Genomic DNA, 21,708 nt, shown 5'->3' on the forward strand with positions numbered 1-21,708 from the left:
TTTTGGTGGCAGTAGGAATTCAGAGAGGGTGCTGCCCCACTGGAGCGCTAGGGTGGGTCTGGACAGTCCCGTGTGTCCTTCCCTGGCCTTTGAGCTCCTCGGGAGCCCTGCCTCCGGCCCTTCGCCCCCACAAAGGACGCCAGGCAGTGGAGCGAGGGAGCGGGCAGCGCCCCGACCTTCTCCCCGGGGCCCAGGCGGGCAGGCTGTGCCACGTTCTGTCCTCCCCTCAGCCGGCCCGCCCGTTCTCACCCTCCCTGGGCCAGTCGGCTGTGGACCAGGCTGTGGTGTCTGCCCTTCTGCAGACCCGGCTCAGCTCCCTGCACCCACTTCTGTGCCTTCTGTGTTCTGGGCTGGTCGCAGGCCCAGAGCCGGTGGGCAGGCACCCCGTGGCCGGGAGGGCTGTTCCTGCGAATTCCCTGGGGCTCGAAAAGGAACACAGCCGGCCTTCCATCCGGCACTTCTCGATGGACATGGAAGGGGCGTGTCGGGGCCTGGGGGCTGCTCGTCTTCCCGTGCACCGAGCCCCTCGATGGTCCCCGTGCAAAATCCAGGTGTGGCGTTGGCACCCCAGCCGTGTGCCGGGCAGTCTGTGGCGGGTGCCACAGGCCTCGGGCTGGTGGGCCACAGGGTTCCTGAGCGGCAGGTCAGGACTGAGAGGGTGAGGCCTTTCCCCAGGTCCAGGGCCCAGACTGACACCGGCTGGAGGCCCCTCCGCTCACCGCCCACACCCCCCAGCCCCTGCCCTCACGTGAGCCCCCAGGGCTGACCTCAGGTGTTGCATGCCCAGGCTCCCCGGCAGCCCAGCCCGTTCCCACTCCTCCGTGGTCACCGAAGGACTTGGAAGCAGGTTGCCCCACAGAGACTGCTGTTCCCCGAGCCCTGGGCAGGGGGCAGGGAGGATGGGCACAGGACCCTGCAGGGGTGTGGTCGCCGGGGCAGCTGGAGCAGCTCCACACAGTAAGTAAGAGCATCTCACCAGAAACAGTGCGTTTCTCCAGCCACCCCGGGACCTGAGCTCAGGTCCTGGGGCACGAAGGGGCAGCAGTGCAGCTCTTAGCTGTCACTGGGGGTCGACTGTGGCCCGGTGCCACCTCTTAGATCCTCCCCCGTCCCCTTCCGGGGTTGCGACCGGACCCCTGCCAATCGGGTTCTCACTCCTCTCCATCCCCTACGCCTGCTCCATGAAGGTGGAAGGAACACATTTCTTAAAAGGTTAGAGCTCGGGCTTCCCTGGTGGTGCAGTGGTTAAGAATCCGCCTCCCAATGCAGGGGACAAGTGTTCAAGCCCTGGTCTGAGAAGTTCTCACACGCTGCGGAGTAACGAAGCCCGTGCGCCACAACTACTGAGCCTGCACTCTAGAGCCCGCGAGCCACAGCTACGGATGCCCGTGTGCCTAGAGCCCGTGCTCCGCAACAAGAGAAGCCACCGCAATGAGAAGCCCACGCACAGCAAGCAATGAGATGCCCATGCACCGCAACCAAGAGTAGCCCCTGCTCGCCGCAACTGGAGAAAGCACGCACGCAGCAAAGAAGAGCCAACGCAGCCAAAAATAAATAAAATAAATAAATAAATTTTAAAAAATCATATTAAAAACCTATTAATGAGATTTTAAAAAATAGTCAGTTAGTTACTTAGTTAATTGTGCCGGGTCTTAGTTGCCACAGGCCGGCTCCTTAGTTGTGGTAATCAGATATTTTATATTCTTTTTTGTTCCTGAACAAAGGCCTCAGAATCCAGTATCTATTTGATAACGCTCACAGCATAGCTCAGCACGGAATAGCCACATTGTTTTTCTTTGGCTGCTATGTACCAAACAGCCTTTTGTACTGTTTTACCAAATGCATGTATTTAATACCTGTTTTTAAAAACATAGTAAGGGGCTTCCCTGGTGGCGCAGCGGTTGAGAATCTGCCTGCCAATGCAGGGGACACGGGTTCGAGCCCTGGTCTGGGAAGATCCCACATGCCGCAGAGCAACTAGGCCCGTGAGCCACAATTACTGAGCCTGCGCATCTGGAGCTTGTGCTCCGCAACAAGAGAGGCCACGACAGTGAGAGGCCCGCGCACCGCGATGAAGAGTGGCCCCCGCTTGCCGCAACTAGAGAAAGCCCTCACACAGAAACGAAGACCCAACACAGCCAAATATAAATAAATAAAAATTAAAAAAAAAAGCTTTAAAAAACAACAACAACAAAAAAAAACATAGTAAGATCTCAAAACTTTAAATTGACTAAAGTAAGATTCTCTCTGTAGTACTACTTATTTGACCAACAAACACTACCTGATGACACCGGTGTGGTGCACTGAGCCTTACTCTAGCATATCGGGATAAACCCTGTTGCGACAAGTGTTCATCCTCCAGGTCCCCAAGGCCTCTCACACACTGCCAGCGAAACTGCTTCCTGCTTGGGAAAGAGTGCCCCAGTTCATTTCTTCAGAAGCTTGAAGGCTATGTAAGCCCTCCAAAAGGTTAGAGGGCAAAGAACAACTCTAAAACTGGCACATTTGTTTAAAAAAAAAACACTTGTCAATATTACAAGAGCCAGCTTGCTTTCCCTTGTGACACGTTTTCTTAGGAGGCAAGGGATGTGGCCATGTGACTTGGACAAGCTGTTTCCCTCTGTCTCAGTGTCCCACCTGTGAGTGAGTAGTCTGACTCAACTTAATGACAGACATCTGAATAAGGATCATGAACAGTGGCATCTAATTTCCAAAATAAAAACAGGAGAATGAGTATGTCTTTTACAACAGGACGTCATGTCTACCTCAATGATATTGCTAGCCTTGAGTCCAGTGCTTCTCGCTCAGTGCAATTGTGCCCCCCATCTGGGAAATGGGGAAAGTCTGGGAAAGTCTGAAGGTGATTTTGGTTGTCACAACTGGGAGGAGAGAGAGGGAATGTTACGGGCATCTAGTGAGTAGAGGTCGGGACCTTGTTAAACACTCTACGGTGCACAGGACTCACACCCACAGTAAAGGTTTATCTGGCCCCAAAAGTCAATGCCTTGTTTGAGAAATCCTGCCTTAGAGCAAACCACGGATACTCATCTTTAGCAGGTAACAGGGCATTTACTACCCACCTGTAAACCTACAGACTTCCCGACTTACACAGCTAATCCTGTGGCAGGAATGAAATAGATAGCGTGTGACCATCTGGTAGTATCTAGGTTTGCCCCTCAAGTCACATGGGACAGTGCTAGAGACTGACATTTTCTATATTGGAGGCCTTTGGCAAGCCAACAGTTTTCTAACCTAAAAAGTCGAAGCAGCATTATTACAATACACATAGTAACACGACAACTCTGCTTTTATAGAGAGATTAGATGTGGGAAAGGAGCTTATCTGACATCAGAAGGAAATGCTTTAAACGCATCACATCTGCTGGTTTGACTGTCAAATCTTGACAGCTGGAGAGGTAGGAAGGTAGATAGGAGAGAACACACCAAAGTTACGGGCCTGCTGAGTCCTCGGGTCTAACCATAATACACTTTGTACTGCCCTGGGTCCAGGGATATGTTCTAACATCCTCTCAGTCACTTACGGTCCATAGACAGACCAAGTGTAAATTCACAATTATCAGCAAGTGTACCAAAATAAGGCAGAATTAAGAAACTTAAACACGAGCCCTACGTGGTCTTTTTCTTCTTCACCGACAGAATCACCTGATTTTGCTTTTTCAGGGTCTTCCTCAGGTTTCTGTTTGGCAGGGCTGTCACATACAGTAAGGCCAACTGTTAGCTCAGCCAGACCCTAGACTTGCAGTGGGCACAAAACAACTTATATTCCTCCCTACCAAGAGTACCCTCTGTTTGGAAAGATTCAGGGCATGGACACCCTCTTCCCTCCAAGGAGAAGCCCTTTTTGCCAGGACATTAAAACAAGCTTCGAGTTTAATGTTTCTTTGGATGACAGGTTTAGAATACCACCGTTTTGCAAACCCTAAGAAATAATGGATCTAGAGTTTGATCAACGGCTGCTAGAATCACCGAAGAGACATTACATGCCTCTGATGGCCAGCCCCATACCGTCAATGAAGTCGCACAAAATAAAGCTGGAATCTGATCAGGACTCTAGACCTAACCACCAGTTGACAGAAAACTGGAGACAAGGGAACACATTAACCACCAAAACGATGCAGTCAGCCAGACCTAGAAGCTATTAGACAAAAGACCTATTTTCTTTAAATAAATGGCAAGAAAATAAGGAATCTATCACTTGAAAGGCTTAAGGAACAAATCAACCAAACTCTGTTACACAAGGGGAGGTATGAACACTGCTATATATTTGTTAGTAAGGAACTGTTACACTTTATAAGGCATGTTTTGTCTTCTTCAAAAGACTGTTTGCTAGATGTTAGCAATTATAGCAAAATATGAAATAAAAACTTGTCAGAGAAAGAGACCCTGTCATCTAGAAATATCGTATTTGTGGATAAGATGACATGTCCGATTTGTTTCAAAGTAATCCAACTGGGGGGACATGGGTGTGTATGGAGTTGTAATCCATTTGGAATAATTTTCACTTGGAGCCTATGGGGGTATAGATGAAACAACAGCCAGGAGCTGTTAACTGTTGATACTGGGTGATAGGTACACAGGGGTTCATTTTACTATCCTTGGTATTTTGTGTATGTACATTTGAAGTTTCCGATGCTAAGAGCAAAAATGGATGAGGTCTTCAGAAATGCTGTTCATGAATGTCTAAAAACAGAATATCAAAAGGAAAACCTAAGCAATGTGGAAGTCAGAATTACTAAGTTACATCATACTAATTCTATATGTGTTTTACCAAAAACAGTTGGCCCCTAAAATGGGGGCTGTCCATTCATTATACACTGACCCCCTTGTGAAATGAGATGTGATGGTGGTCTGCCTGGTAGTTTGCCTTGTAATCCTGGGGTACATGAGACTTCAGCTGCTTACAGAAAAGAAACAAAAAAGCCACTATGAATAAAGAGTTCACAGCCAAGGTACAGTTCTTCAGCATTAGCAAGCTGGTGCAGAGACCAGGTTCTGAGGATTAAGTATCCTTCTCTTCTTATTCTAAGCAACCACCGTCTTCATAAAGTCATCAAATTAGCACCTGCCAGTTTGCTAGGCCATTTTAACACAAACTCTCGTATGAAGGGCCCAACCCTGAGATGGACAAGGAAGCAGAGCCTCTGCTTATTTCGTCAAACGATGAAGTGGCCAAGCACCTGACCTGAGCTCAAGTCCCAGGCTCTTATTTTAAAAATTCCAGAAGAGTTACTCTGACTACAAGCGGGGAAGGAGTCTAAGAATAAATGTTTAGCTTCAACAGGCATGTAACTTACAAGTCATAAATATCAGCAGCTCTTGTTTTCTTATACCTCATAAATTCAACCACATTTGGGGATCTAATGCTCTATAACTTGGTCGAAGACAAAAATTTAAAGTATATATCTAAGCTAGTTAGAAGTATACACAGAGGGAATTCCACGGCGGTCCAGTGGTTAAGACTCGGCACTCTCACTGCCGAGGGCCCGGGTTCGATCCCTGGTTGGAGAACTAAGATCGTACAAGCCGAGCAACACAGCCACCCCCCACCCCCCACCCCCCAAAAAATAAAATAAAAAAGGATACACAAAAAACAAGTACTGCCAGTGGAGGGGTTGTGTGTGTGGGGAACAGACAGACCCTATGGCACCAAGTCTGTCCTCCCCTTAGGCGGTACCAGACTCCAACGAGGTCAAACGAGTCAAGTGCTCTTACATTTTGTTTCTCCATCGGACTTGCTTCTCCTGGGCATGCAAAGTTTGGAAACAGGTTTGGGGGACTTCTTTTTCTCTGCTATTTCCACTCTGCGCTCCTCAGCACTTGTCTGGCTCCCGTTTTCTAGACATCCATTCACTTCCCGACTGAAAGCATGAGCTCTGTTCTCCAAGGACAAATCTGTATTTAAAAGGGATTTGACTTTAGCCAGGTAGCCCTCCTACAGCAGGAAAGGATAATTTAAGTAACAGTGAATGTAAACAAGTGGCCATGAGAGAATAAGGAAACACATGCTCTTCCTTTATAACTATCAGGTAACAGGGAGAGGTGGGATTATCCTGCCTCCCTGGTCACAGACAAGTTACATGGGAGGAAACGTTTTCTAGCCGCCAGGATGCTGACGACTTAACCTCTGATAATTCTTCTTTATGTAATTTGGTTTCCAAGTTACATAACTGATTCTTATTTCTGTCTGCAGAAATTCAGGCAAGAGATTCCATTTCTCCTTCACGCATTCCTAAGGGAAGGATATGGGTTTAGAAGTCTCCACATTCCCAAGCTATGAACCAAGGGACTAATACACAAATAGTTACACTGCCTGGTCACATAACAATGACTGAATGGCAGGCAATGCTGAGTCAGCCAGAAAGAAAGCTAAATATTCACAAGACATTCACAAGACATGTTCCTGTTGTTTTCGTTAAGATCATATCACACCATCTCCAGAGTGGTGAAAAATGGAAAGATTAAAGGTGAAACAGACACATAATAGCATACTAGAACAAACCTGATTTTGAAAAACAGTGTGACCAGGACAAATTATAATCCAGACTTGATGGTACGGAACCCAGACTGGGAAACTCGATGAGTTACCAAAAGCTAACCAATAATAGCCTATTAGTCCAGCACGTTAGACAAAAACATCCACGTTATCCTCAACTTCAGGGAAAAGAGAGCCAATTCCACTTCAATTTGTTTTTAGGAACTACATAGTGTCTGTCAAATGGTCACATTTGATCATAAATTTTGTTAAGGTGGAGATTTCCTTACCTTTTCTGTTAAACTATCTCTTTCCAAATCTTTGAGCCTGGGGGAAGAAAAGGGAAGAAACAAGCGCTTGATCAGCAACATTGTCTACCTGTAAGAATACCACAGTTTAAAGAACTTTGGAAAGAAGTTTAACATGCATGTTAGAAAACTACAATGGTTTTTCCCTCCCCCAGTGTCTAGAATGCCCTAAGGTAATGCCTACACGTTAAGAAGTTATTTTCAATATGAATGAGGTCCCCCTTTTGGGGGGTGGTTTTCTGATGGTGGTAAGAGATGGTATAGGAGCTCTAGAACAACATTTTTTCTTTTTTTTATTTAACGTTATTTTAAAGACACTGGGAAAGGGGAAGCAGTTCACACAGTTGGGTTCCTTCCCAAGCTAATTGACCTATAGGTGGTCTTCCTCCAGTTGGACCTGACAAGATTTCATAGAAGGGCATACAGAGGTTAGAAAGAGTGGACCAGGGTGACAGGATGCTGTGGGGAACAGCCAGCTAACATTCCCAAAGGCCAGGATGGGGTGGTGGCAGCATTCTGAGGAGGAATATACGAAAATGGAGGAGTCACGGCATCTGGGGCAGCAGGGGGTGCCCACACACGAGCAAGAGAGATGAAGCTAGAAAAGTTGGCTGGCGCCTCACCCAAGAGCGCATCCTTGCAAATGTTTGTACCCAGTCATTCAGAAGTGCAGAACTGTCATGAGTTTAGCTGGAAAATCATGGCCTGATTTGGTTCTTGAAGATGAGTATCTTGCCTCTTTGGGGAGGAAGGCAGCGAAAAGAAGAAAGGAACAAAACTAGAAGACACCGAGGAAATGGGGAGGCTGCTGTTCCTAGCCTGGGTGCTGACTGTGGGCAGTTGGGTGCGAACAGGTCTAACCAGCTGGGCAAGCGCCCCTCAGCAGAGGGGCAGCACCCTGGGCAGGCACTGGGCCTCCACCATCTATGTATCCTCCCCTCCAGCACCCAGGCTAGGTACTCAGTTACCAGCAGCCCAGAGGGCAGGAACAGAGCTCTGCCAGGCTGGCCTTCCCAGAGGGCACGTGTAAGCAGCACAGCCAGGAAGGTGAGCGACAGGCTTTGCTGGCTTGTCGGGAAGGAGGGCGACGTCTGGTTCGGCACGGCTGGAGTCAGCGCTAGCCTCCCCTCGGACACGGGCACTGGGCCCCCGGTCTCAGGCTCACACAGGCCTCCAAAGCCCTTCCCTCAGGATGGCGCTCAGACCCTCCACCCAGCCCACCCTCCCGCCCCAAACACCAGCAGGTCAAGCACCACTCAGAGAAGGGGGCCTTTAAAGGGCTTTAGAAAAATCTTAGAATCCGGATATGGAAGCTACTATGTTTCACCTGTAGCTGAGAGCTCTGCTCCCAGAGCACAGGATGGCCGAGGGGGGCGAGATGGGAGGGTCTCGCTGTGACCCCCAGGCACCGCTGGCCTTTTCAGCCACATGCCTGCTGCATTCCTTGGAAATACATTTCATTAACAGCCAAACGGAACACCCTGAGAAACAGGAGGAATTATTGGTTCGTTTCAACCCTTAGCAACAGTGAATTTTCACCACCGGCTATTTCGTCTGCTCTCTGCAATGCGCTGGAACTTTCCTTTGGGCTAAACGTGCCTCAGCTGTCCACGGCACCCGACACACTTGGTGACTCCGCCTGACCCGGGAGCGCCCTGGGCCCCAGGCACAGGGTCCCTCCTTCCTGACCACCCCCTCGTGGGAGTGCTGAGTCCAGTCAGCCCCCAGCTCTGGGGGCTCAGCGTCCCCTCGGAAGTGACTGCGAGTCAAGCTCCCCACCGACCCCTCCCCCCTGGTCTCCCTCCCGCCAGGGCTGCTTCGTGCGCGGTGCCGGTCGGCCCCTCTTCAGGGGGGAGGAGACCCGGGCCGACTCCGCTCCACTGACCTGCCGGTGCCCATCCGGGACGTGGCCGGCCGAAGAGCCGGTAGGTGTCGGGGAAGCCCCGAGGGCGGGCGCCCTCCCGCACCCTCACGACGCAGTGCTGCTCCGGGTGGAGCCCGCGGCCCGGGGGGCAAGAGGCGCGACGGGGTTGGGAAGGAGATGGGGCCACGGGAAGCCCACCCCGGGCTGGGGCGCAGAGGCAGGAGGCGGCGAGGAGGGCCGGCCCAGCCGCGAAGCCCGTGCCTCCGCCCCGCCCAGGCCCGAGTGGCCCTCAGACCTCCCTGCCGGCCCCTGGGCTCGGGGTGGGCGACAGGTGCGCCGAAGAAGCCATCCTGCTCTTGCCGTCTGGAGAGGCCGGCCCAGGGGTTGTGCCTGTTCCCCGCGTGGGGCGAGCACCAGGGCCTGAGGGTGTGGAGCCGTCCGGCCACAGGTCACAGGCTTTGCCTGTCGGAAAGGAGGGCTGCGATGGGGCTGTGCCGACAGAAGGGGAGGATGGAGCCGCCCACAGTCCCCGTTTGCCAGGCAGAGCTTCATCGCGGACCCTGTTCTCAGCAGCCATGCGCAGCAGGGACACCCAGGCCTGGCGAGTCTGCGCCCCACCCAGGGCCGCTGGGTTCCTGCGCAGCAGCCCCGGCATCTCCTGCTGAGAAACCCCAGAGACCATACTCCTTCCCCCGAGCCCACCGCAGCGCTGCAGAGCCCAAGGGGGCTGGGGGCTTCACCCCAAACTTGAGGAAGCCACACCTGGGGGCCGGGGCACAAGCGGGGGTCCCACCTTCCCCGCAGGAGCAGACCCTGCGGAGGGTCTATCTTTTGGAAATAAAGTTAGACTAACAGGTTTTACACACAGAATCTTAGAGCTGGGAAAAGTCCTTTGTGTCATTCATGTAGCTTCGTAAGATTTTTTTTTAATGAGAGGATGGATTTCCTTGAGCAAGAGTCATTTTCCAGGAATGGGTCCCTGGATACCAAGGACTGTTTTGGGGAAGAAAGACGAATCTATTCTGTGAACACCTTATAGAACTTATTCTATATTGTAGTTCTCTCTGGAAACACATGTACCGTTGATCTTTGTAGCAGCCCTTAACATCCTCAATAGAAGCTCTCATTTCCCCATTAGTACTTGTTATAGACTGAATATTTGGGTCTCCCCAGCATTCACATGTTGACACCCTACCTCCAATGTGATGGTATTAGAAGGTGGGTCTTTTGGGAGGTGATTAGGATTTGATGAGGTCATCGGGATGGAGCCCTCATGATGAGATTCTTACCCTTGTGAGAGTCATGAGAGCTGATTTTTTCTCTCTGCTCTCTGCCCTGTGAGGACACAATGAGAAGTGGACAGTCTGCAACCCGGAAGAGAGTCCTCACCAGAAGGCGATGATCCTGGCACCTAGATCTCAGACTTCCAGCCTCCAGGACTGAAAATACAGTTTTGTTGTTTACAAGCCCCACCCCACCCCGTTTCTGGTACTTTGTGACAGCAGCCCAAACTGGCTTAGCACTCTTTTCTTCAACTAAATGGAAGAATTTGTGGAGCCCATCCATTTTATGATACAATTTCCCAAATAACCAATATTCTGTCTATACACTCTGATTTCTCAACTTTTTTATTTATCAAAATTGTTATAAAAAAAGCTTCCAGGGCTTCCCTGATAACGCAGTGGTTGAGAATCTGCCTGCCAATGCAGGGGACACGGGTTCGAGCCCTGGTCTGGGAAGATCCCACATGCCGCGGAGCAACTGGGCCCATGAGCCACAACTACTGAGCCTGCGCGTCTGGAGCTTGTGCTCCGCAACAAGAGAGGCCGCGACGGTGAGAGGCCCGCACACTGCAATGAAGAGTGGCCCCTGCTCGCCGCAACTAGAGAAAGCCCTTGCACGGAAACGAAGACCCAACACAGCCAAAAATAAATAAATAAATAAATTAATTAATTAATTAAAAAAAACAAAAACCTTCCATATGTTTTCCTAATAGTTTCCAATCCAAGTTGTCACTATAATGTTTCTATGATATTAATAATTTGAGCCCTAATACGCTGCTTAAAATAATCATTTATTTGTCTTATGAATAAGTTCAGGGTTCAAATGCAAAAGCTTTAAAAGGATGTACTGTGTAAAACATCTATGTCATCCCTCTGAAGGAAAGAAGGAGGGAATAAAGGAAGGAAGGAAAAAACATTGAATTTGCCCTCAGTTTAGCTGCCACTTCTTAAGGGAAGCCCTTCCCAACTCCAGACCCCCAGGCATCACAAATAAGCTCTCATGGGACACTGTCCATACTGTTGCAGGTCATGTTCCCTGAAAAGCTGATTCTGAGACAAGGACAGACTTTCAGGAAGTTTCTTGGGGTGTGTTTTTTGGGATAAACATAGAATTACCGTATGACTCAGCAATTCCACTCCTAAATCATTGAAAACAAACAAACCTACGTACACACATGTTTATAGCAGCACTATTCACGGTAGAAAAATCATGGAAATAACCCAAATGTCCATCAATGGATGAATGAATAAACAAATTGTGGTATATACCTACAGTGGAATAGTAATTCAGTCATAAAAAGGAATGGAGCAACTAAATATCAAACAATTACCCGGCCAAAAACATTTTTTTAAGGAATGAAATACTAATACATATTACAGTGTGGATGACTCTCACAAACATCATGCTAAGTGAAAGATGCCAGACACAAAGGTCATACATTGTATGATTCCATTTATCTGAAATATCCAGAATAAGTAAATCCATAGAGAAAGAAAGCAGATTGGTGGTCTCCAGGGCTTGATAGAAAGAGAGAAGTAGTATCTTCTCAATGGGTACAGAGTTTCCTTTTGGGGTGATAAAAATGTCTGTGGGAAGTAAAATTTTTTTAATTGGAAAATGATTGATTAAAAACAAAAGTCTGTGGGGTATTTCTTGTTACTGCCTTTCCCAGTTTTCACAGTAAATGGTCAAGTACACAGTAAATGGTCAAGTACAGCAGCCATGGTTTGAGAAAGAAATGATGACCAGGGCTCAGAACACTCACTCAGGGACGAGGGTGAGGGTCACCCCACCAAGTAAGCCATCCATTTTAGCAGAGATATTATCCAAGGATAAGGGGAATTGAGAATGGATAGCACAGGAGGGAGACAATGACTACCAGCTGTGGCCTTGAGGCCACCTACAGTAACAGAGGCTATAGTTCGACCCACTGACCCTCCTTTCACTAGTAGTTCATCTCACTCACCCTCTCCCCTAAAAATGATCCATGGAAACTATGAAAGAGGTGTTTCCAGAACTTATGCAAAGACGTTGATCCGAGTAAAGGAAACAAAAGCAAAAATAAACAAGTGGAGCTACATCCAACTAAAAAGCACAACAAAGGAAACCAACAACAAAATTAAAAGGCAACGTACCGAATGGGAGAAAATTTTTACAAATCATTTATCTTATAAGGGGTTAGTATTCAAATTATATGAAGAACTCATACCAAAAAAATAGAAAAAAAATCCAACTAAAAAATGGGCAGAGGATCTGAATAGACATTTTTACAAAGAAGATACAGAGATGGTCAGCAGGTAATTAAAAAGGCACCTAAAATCACTAATCAGCAGAGAAATGCAAATCAAACCACAAAGAGATATCACCTCATACAGGTTACAATGGCTAATATCAAAAAGACAGGAGCTAACAAGTGTTGACAAGGGTGTGGAGAAAAGGGAAGCCTTGTGCACTGTTGGTAGGAATGTAAATTGGTGCAGACACTATGGAAAACAGTATGGAGGTCCTCAAAAAATTAAAAATAGAACTATCATATGATCCAGCAATTCCACTACTTGGTATTTGTATGAAGGAAACAGAAATTCTAATTCAAAATGAAATCTGTACCTCCATATTCACTGCAGCATTATTTACAATAGCCAAGACTTGGAAACCCCTGTGTTCATCGATGGATAAATGGATAAAGGACATTTGGCATAATATGCCAAATTATTTATTTATATATGTATATAATTTATATATATATATTATATATATATATTATATATATATTATATATATTATATATATATATATATATATATATATATATATATATATATATATATATATATATATATATATATATATATATATATAAAATTCAGCCATGAGAAAGAAGCAAATCCTGCCATTTGTGACAGCATGAATGGACCGTGAGGGCGTTATGCTAGGTAAAATATGTCAGACAGAGAAAGAAAAATCCTGTATTATCTCACTTTATATGGAATTTTTAAAAAAGCTCATAGATACATAGACTGGTGGTTACCAGAGGCAGGGGGTGGAGGGTGAGTGAAATGGGTAAAGATGGTCAATATGTACAAACTGCCAGTTATAAAATAAATAAGTCCTGGGGATGTGACTATAGTTAATAATACCGTACTGCATATTTAAAAATTGCTAAGAGAGTAGATCTTCAAAGTCCTCATCACAAGAAAAAAAGATTTCTACCATGTATGGTAATGGATGTTAACTAGACATACTGTGGTGATCATTTGTTAAATTGAAGTATAGTTGATTTACAGTATTATATTATAATAACAATATATTAGAACACAGTGATTCAATATTTTTATAGATTATACTCCATTTAAAGTTATTATAAAACATTGGCTATATTCCTTATAGCTTATTTATTTTATGCATAGTAGTTTGTGCCTCTTAATCCCCTCCCCTACCCCTATCTTGCCCCTCCCCTCTTTCCTCTACCCACTGGTAACCACTGCTTTGATGTCTAGATCTGTGAGTTCATTTCCTTTGTTACATTTATTCCTTATTTTTTAGATTCCACATATAAGTGATAACATACCGTATTTGTCTTTCTCTGTTTGACTGATTTCACTAAGCATAATAGCGTTGCAGCAGAATGACCTGTAACTTCCTACATTTCTTACGTTTCAACTTCAAGTTTCATTTCTCGGGATGCCTACTGCTTTTCACCTGGCTAGATGGAAGCCAAGGTTTTACTTTTCTCTTGGGGGCTATTCTGCTAGGCTAGAGTCATTAGAAGCAACTTTAACTTTAGGTTGCTATAGATATATCACATCTTTCAAAGCATAATCAGGCTCTGTGGTTCATGATCTGGTTGTTAGATTAAAGGTCTGTGTGGCCAAAGGGCTGTACTTCTACAACTGTTGAGAAATAAACAACCTTGACTAGACAGGGAAGGAAAAGTCTACAAGTTGGTCCCTATATCCTGATCAGGGGATTCTTTTCCTCCTTCCCTGGTTCACCAAAAAGCACACTTGCCCATACTGTTCACATTCTCAAAATATGTTTGTTACTCTCAGAGCTCCTGGAATCTATATCTTCCAATGGTTGACTTTTGACTTTTCAATGAACTGTTCTGCACACCTGTGCTTATACTTTAAGATTTTTTTTTTCCTTTGGGAGAGAGAAGAGTGGCTTGTAAAAATACTAGTGGAAAGTAAGCGTTAAGAATCACTTCACCTTCTCCATCAAATAAATCCACCTGAATTACCGGCTCTATGAACCAAATAAGTAATTCAAAAGTTTGATGAAGAACAGAATACTTTGAGTCTCAAAATATCTCTCCATAAATTACTTATTAACTACAAAGTGACAAATAATAACTTGACAGTGGAGAAACTTCGTGGGCACCAACTTAACCAAGATGCTAATGAGACAGATGACCATCAGGTGGCTCCTGTAAGGATGCACAGAGAGACACACTGTCACCTCTGTGGAACCCCCATCCAAAGCACATAACATGAAACAACCATGAGGAAACAGAGCACAAACCCAGACCGAGGATCATTCTACACAACAACCAGCCTGTACTCATCACAAACTCTCAATAATATGAAGAACAAAGAGGCTGAAGAATTATTTCATACTTAGACCAAAGTGACATGAGAACTAAGTGCAACGCATGATTGTAGACTGGTTCCTGGGCTAAAAAAATTAGCCATTAAGGATGTTACTGGAATAAGTGGCAAAATTTGAATATGGACGGTAGACCAGTCAACAGTATCAATGTTAAATTTCTGACTTAGACCACTGTGCTGTGGTTTGGTAAAAAAATGTTGTTTCACTTAGGAAGTAATCACTATTTACAGGGAAAAGGGCACAATGTCTCCTTACCCTTAAGGGGTTCAGGAGAAAAAAAACATGTATATATGGAGAGACAGTGAATGCCAAAGCAAATAAAGCTAAATATTAATAATTGGTGAATCTAGGTAAAGCATATACAAGAGTTCTTTGTACTAATCTTGCAACTTTTCTTTAAGTTTGAAATTATGTCTATAACTATATATCTACATCTATATAGATATATAAAATCAACACACACCATTCAAAATAAGTGCATCAACCTAAAATCCAGCCTATTCTTCAGGTATTGTTAGGTAATATGAAGAGAGACAAAGGCTAGGATACCAACAGGGATTGGGTTAGTAGATTCATTCATTAGGGCCCTGAGTACATTTCTACTAACTTAAATTACACTCTCATTTGAATAAAACATTTTGGACTTCCTTAAACTTAGTGCCAATTACTTATACATTTAAACACTCAAAGTATGAATTCCATAGTTTTCCCCAAGTGAAGCCCAAGGCTGTCAGTATTCTCGTGTGCTAACAAGTAAGCAAGGCCAATTTCTATAACCTAACTATAGGACTTCTGGCTACATAAACTTTTTCTAATATGCCCAGTTCCCTATTTTCTTAGAAAATCCAATTTGCTCTGGGATTTCAAATACCACAGGCTCTGGTTTTTGTCACAACAAATGAACTATTTTATTCTTTAGCTTCTTAAAAAGAAATTCAAGAAATCATTGCTCACTGCTAGCTTTTCTAGCTCTCTCCCAATATCTCTTTGATCAAGCTTTCCCACCCACTCTGGAATAATCCAGGGGTAATTAGAACTTCTTACCTTCTTTAGCCCAAAAGGAGCCAATTCATCACAAACTATCATGGATTCTGATTCTAAATTACCAAGAGCCCAATTACTAACCGAGGCGGGGAAACTTCTTTGCAATTAAAGTGATTGATTTCTTTGCAGATGCAGTAGCATTTCACTTTTTAATTATGTTCAGTCTGACCAAATGTGAGAAAATTCTTCCTCATTTTATTTTCCTTCCAAAGAACACGATACAACAAACATTAATTCCAGAATGATACAAGGCCAGACCTGCAAGGGCCTTTGGCAGAGCTGGACAACTATCAGTGGGTCTTGTCCATTTTATGGGGTTTTGCTGGCTCCTGAAGCTCTATAGGGTAAAAAAGGGACTAATTATTTGTTACATCACATAGTTCACCTAAGGGCTTGCCAAACCTTCCAGCATCTGCTAAATTGTGATGAGACAGCATTAGATGTTTAGATAAACATAGACTAGCGCGGAACAGAACAATTTTTTTTCTTGTGCAGGCAAAGAACAGAGCCGCAGTGCTGGGGATGAAGCAGTGTGTGGAGGTAAACATAAGCAACGTGGGAACAAATCTGTTTTTTCTCACGTAGGTGGTATTAACATGATTATATGTTGTCAAATTTTGAAAGAGAAAAATAGACAAAAACAGTTTGGGAGAAGAAGGAGGACACTCCGGAGGATATAAAGGAACATGAGGCCACCAAGCCTTACACAGATTTCCCAAGGCCTGAAAGACACCTGTCTGTCCACTTTGCTTTTAATCTTAAAGACTGGCCAGTTGTGGCTCCCGCAGCCTGTTGACCCGAGGCCTGCATCCTTATCTCCCCTTCCCCTCTCTCCAAGTGGTCAGCAGACTGGCATCCGTTCACTCACTTGAGACATACAAAGGTCAAGGTTTTCGCTCAATGAGTATCTTCCAGCGATCTGTGCTCCAGACAACAGTGACTACCCTTTGTCCTGGTATGAATGCAGTTGCTGAACGTTTTCCAAACACTTTCACACATATGTAAAGAAGAATCTAGGAGCCCTCCAAGATTTTAAATTTTAGTAAAAAATGAAATTACATAGTAAGCTTTTGAAAAATTAAAACATCCACGTATGTGAGATTGTACCTCTGCCTTTACTGCAGGCTGTTTGCGAAATTCAGGAAGCCCTGCCTTTCCATTCATTAAACAGACAGTCACTGAGCACCCCCTAAGGGCAAGGCAGGATGCCAGGTGATGCAGGTGGAGAAACAGGGCTTGTTCCTTGCCCTGAGGGGGAAGGCACGTAAGCAGACACCCTCGGCACAGGAAAACACAGAATAGAGGTGCTGTGATGGGATAAAAGGGTCACGCTTATAAGAACAAAGGAAAAGCGCATCCTTCCAATGCAGGAGACACAAACAAGGTCAGGAGGTTGGCAAGTGTCTTGAAAGAATGTCAGGCAGGAGCTCCAGTCTTACCCGATGTAGCATGGGCATATATGCACGCCACATTCCAAGAACCAGAAACACAAGAAAGAAGAAGCCAGACCAGACACCACAAAGCTGTGACCGTTGGGCTCAGAAGTCTGGGCTTTTTTTATGAACCAAGGGGGAGCATGAAGGGGAAGTGATGGTCCAACTGGCTGTGCTGGTAGGGGCAGATGGGGGCAGATGAGGCTGCTGAAATGATCCGCTGAGGGCTGACAGAGCTGGCTGTGGCAATGGGACTGGAAATAAGTGGAGATTCAAGAGATTTGGGGCCAGTACAAACCACAGGGACTTGTAACCATCATATGAATGGATGAGGAAGGAGGCAAAATAGACTCTGAGCACTATTACATGTGAACACTTGGATGGCGTCCATGGACTGGCTGGCTTTTGCTATTTAAACATTTACTGTGGTTATTAGTCACATCCTGCATGGAGCCCTCATTTTAAGCTCTTTAAATATCCCTGAGATAAGTGGGGGAGTTATTTCAATCCTCCTTTTTACAGATGAGAGAACCAAGACTGGCAAGGCTTAGCCCTAAGCAGGAAACCCAACTAACCCAACTAATTGGTGCAGAGCTGGGACAAAATATCAGTATAGTCCTCATTACACAATCCAACGAAACACGAAGATAGCTCAAAACTGTCCTAGTGGCATGTTTCCAGCCTAAGTGGGACAAAGTTCATAGAACTTTATACCGTCAGCTGTGTTGTAAGGTGGTTTGTTGGTAATGTCCATTCTAAAAGCCAACGGAAAGCTACAAGTATGCTGAATCATTAAAAACATGGATGTACAGGACTCAAGTCTTACACCTTTTTGAACAAAATACCCTTCACAGATGCTATGTTTAGACTCAAGTTTTCCCAACATAAAGTTTTTAAAAGAACAATCTGTCTAAAAAGCATGTAAAAAAAGTCATTGATGTTTTAGGACTTTAATGTCCTTCATACGGTCAACATAAAACACTGACAATGGATGAACCATTTGGGAAAAGACTCTTCAGCAAAGATCTTCCCGAACTCACAGCATCACTGGTCAAACACCATAAAGAGAACAGTCACGTGAACAAACAGTAAGGGAGTTTAATGGGGATTTTTAGTTTAACAGTAAAAGTGAATCAGGGAGCTTCCAAATCTTGTGAAGCAGCTTAAAAAGGGAGAGGGGAGGGGGAAGGGGAGGCACACAACAGTTGAGAACGTAACACTCTAATGCACAAGGTCAAGGATCCTAACATTCTCAAAGTCTCAACATATACCAACAAGAACCGTATTCTTAGAAATATAAAGGCACAGAGATATAAATGCATAGAGATATAAACTATTTGGTATTAAGAACAGACCTTGCTAGATAAACATATAGAATGCCACTCTTACTGCTTTATGAGAATAACCGTATAAAGAAAGAATCCAGAAGACCCCACTGCTGTCATCTTGCAAAGGATCAAAATTCAGCACCTAGAGGGCCCCACCCACCCTCCATGCTGTGTGTGTGTGTGTCTCTAAAAATAATAACCTGCAATTTGCATATAATTAAACCCATAGGCAGCTTTGAATGTGAGATCTAGGCAGAAAAAGTAGCAGCAAAGACAACAGTAGCTAGAATTTGGTAGAAAAGCAAGAGAAGATTTTTTAAAAGCTTCCAGTTCAAGTCAGAATTAAGGTTAAGTTTCAACAGCTTGGGATAGCTGTGGATGTTTTGCTGTTCTCTGAAAAAAGAAGAAAATCTATCATAAGCATGTTCATTCGAGAAAAATACTGAGTTTGTTTCATTTTTTTAGCCATGCCCAAGTGACTTTCAATTTTGTACACTGTTTAAGGGCAGAGTGTATATTGGTTAGGATGTGCTCATAGCTGGTGCATCTCCAAAAAATGCTTCATGAAGGCTGCAAGCTTCTGGACGTCTTCGATGGTGACAGCATTATGCAGAGAGGCCCGAATGCCTCCCACAGACCCAGAAGAACCACCGATGCAGCCGTTAAGAACAGGAGCATCTGGCTTAGCATCAAGACGACCCTCCTTCCCGTCACCAGCTCCTGCAAGAGTCACGGCACCTGAGACCATCGTGTCCAACCTCCCTCCTGAAAGTCCCCGCAGGTGGCCAGGAGCTTCACACATCTCAGTCATTAGAAAATTCCTTTCCAATGCAGTGAAGGACCGTCACGCTCACATGGAACCTAGGTTAGCTCAACTCTTCGATGAGCCTGCCGTACAGGGGGCAGGGAGCGGGCAGTTATTCTCATGCGTGAGAACACACATTTTTCATGGAGCTTACAGAATTAACTACTCTCTCTGATGTTCAGGGGAGCAACAGTGATCTGTTCTTACACTGAACAGGCTTGTGCCAGCCGCACCAGAGATGGAATGGCACCCTTTGTGCTGTCAGAGCAGAGATTTTCAAAGGTAATTTTGACCAAAGCTCCAAGAAGGTGTGCTCCCCCCCCATGCTCTCGGCCATGGAATTGTGCTAAGGGGTCTGTAAGCAGCAGCAGGAGAACCCCCGTAATAAATGGTCTTTCCCAACTAGTTACAATAACTGCTACTCCAGGTTGGGCAGGCTCCTAGATGTGTTTCATTCAGCGTCTGAAAACTAAACCAATTCTCTGACAAGCTTCTGGATGGGACATGTACTCACCACCTATGCTCTTTCAGGGAGATCATATTGAGTTCAAGAGCTTTGTCGAGAAATCTTTTTTCTAAAGCATCATCTCCTTTGGTGTTGCCAATGTGGAATGGAATATTTATCTTGCTTCTATTCTGGGGCTCCACTGGACATCTGAAAAACATGTTTTTTGTTCCAGCTATTTTTCTGCAATGTGCAATTGCCATTAACAAAGCAACAGAAAGGTTTTAAAAACCATTTTCCAGATGCAAACAAGAGATTAAAAAAAAGATCTGGCCCCAGGACATTTATAATTTACTTAGGTAGACCACTCTTGCATATGGAACAGTGAGCTAACATTCTCTTATATGACTCATACTTAATTTCCAAGAGCCTCAGTTTCCTCATCTGAATATTAGGAATAATAATAATATCTCCATTTCATACTAGTTATGACAGTTCAGTGGTACAACATATATGAAGCTTCCAACCCATGGCAGCCACACAGCAATGTGAATGACCCTTTCTCTACAAGGCTGCAGAGAAAAAAAAAAAGTTGGTCGGAATAGTGGCTGTAAGATTTAAAAATAATGAGCAGCCGCTTTCAAAGCACTTAAAACACTGTATTGTCCCAAGCTGTGTGACCTTGAACAAGTTACTAAATCTCTCTGTTGTGCCTCTCTGATGTGACGACGAAATGGCCATAAATTCTCTGCAGCCCTCCCAGCAAGAGGTGGGGTCTAGTGCTCCACACCTTTTGAATCTGGGCTGGCCTTGTGGACTTGCTTTGACCAAGAGACTGCAACAGGAGTGATGCTGTGCAACTTCCAAGCTGAGGCCTCAAGGGGCATGCAGCTTCTATACCTGCCTTCTTAAAACATCACTGCCATGTAAGCAAGCCCGAGCTAGCCTGCTGGAAATAACAGGCCCAGCCAACAGCCAGCACCAGCTGCCAGACAGATGAGGGGAGCCATTCAGACTCTAGGTGAATCACCAGATGACTTTGGTTGAGTAAGTGATCTCAGATGAGACCAGCAGAAGAAACCACCCCACTGAGCCCAGCCCCACCTGCTGACTGAAAAGAATCCTGAGCAAAAGAAATGGCTGTGGTTTTAAGTCACTGTCTTGAAGTATTCTATGATGCAAAAGCAGATAACTGATAGAATTTAGAACAGTGTCTGGAACACATTCAATGCTATGTAAATATCTATTGAAGTCAATAAATCTGTCTTTTTATTATCAGCACCTTGCACAGGGCTCATACAGACTCTCAAAAATGAATGGGTCAAGTTTCATCTAGGATACGTTAGTATTTGACTTCAGTTTCTCATTTGCAAAGTAAGCAAGCCAAAATTATCTTCCACTGACAACCAAAGGAGACAAACAGAAGAGCTGACATGCTATTCTGGATTACAAGGAAAATATGTAATAACTCTCTCCATTTTCTCAAACACATCCTGTCTTATTCTTCCACTTCTACAAGGTGGGTGGGATTCATTAAAAGTAAGCAACAAAGAAAAACAGTGTGAGGAAGCCCCCATTAAAAGCTATGCTTACCCCTCAGGGCACACACATAATTCCTGTTAAAGTTAATAGGAGTTCAAGTGCACGTCGACGGACAGAAGAGACGCAAGCAGGGAAACCAAGTATCTGGTAATAGGCTTTGAGCCTGAATTCTGGGCCCCCCTTTGCACAGGTAGTAGGTATCCTGGTTGACACTTACATTAAAAATTTAGTGTCTACCCTCTTTGATATTCTGCTGCCTCAGGCTCCCAAGGTGACAGTCCAATTATAGAGCTGGAGCAGCAAAAAGGACACGTGCTTTCAGGGGAAAAAATATTAAAAGGGGGAAGAATTAAGAACCTGGATTTACAAAGAATCTGTATTGACAGTCGTCCCCCACACATTTACCCATCCTACTGTGAACGTAGGTGGTATCATGACAGCAACAGTGTCATAACAACTAGAAACTGAAGATTAAATTTGCACGGTGCCCGCGAGTGTCCCTGGTGTGGGGCTGAGGGAAGGAAGAAAAAGATGAAGGGGAATTAGCTGCTCCCA

General features: G+C 45.1%; 1 protein-coding gene across 1 annotated transcript in view; it reads right to left on the reverse strand.

Moving 5' to 3' along the window:
• Positions 1-18,390: 18,390 nt before the first annotated feature.
• Positions 18,391-21,708, reverse strand: part of LOC137756065 (arylamine N-acetyltransferase 1) — a 45,708-nt gene continuing 42,390 nt past the window's right edge. The window contains exons 3-4 of the transcript XR_011072168.1: positions 19,681-19,821; positions 18,391-19,081 (exon numbers count right to left, since the gene is read on the reverse strand). The gene's annotated coding sequence lies outside the window, so the exon portion shown is untranslated. The remainder of the gene's footprint in view (positions 19,082-19,680; positions 19,822-21,708) is intronic.

The sequence above is a fragment of the Eschrichtius robustus genome, chromosome 21 (genome assembly GCF_028021215.1).
Source record: "Eschrichtius robustus isolate mEscRob2 chromosome 21, mEscRob2.pri, whole genome shotgun sequence".
Lineage (NCBI taxonomy): Eukaryota > Metazoa > Chordata > Mammalia > Artiodactyla > Eschrichtiidae > Eschrichtius > Eschrichtius robustus.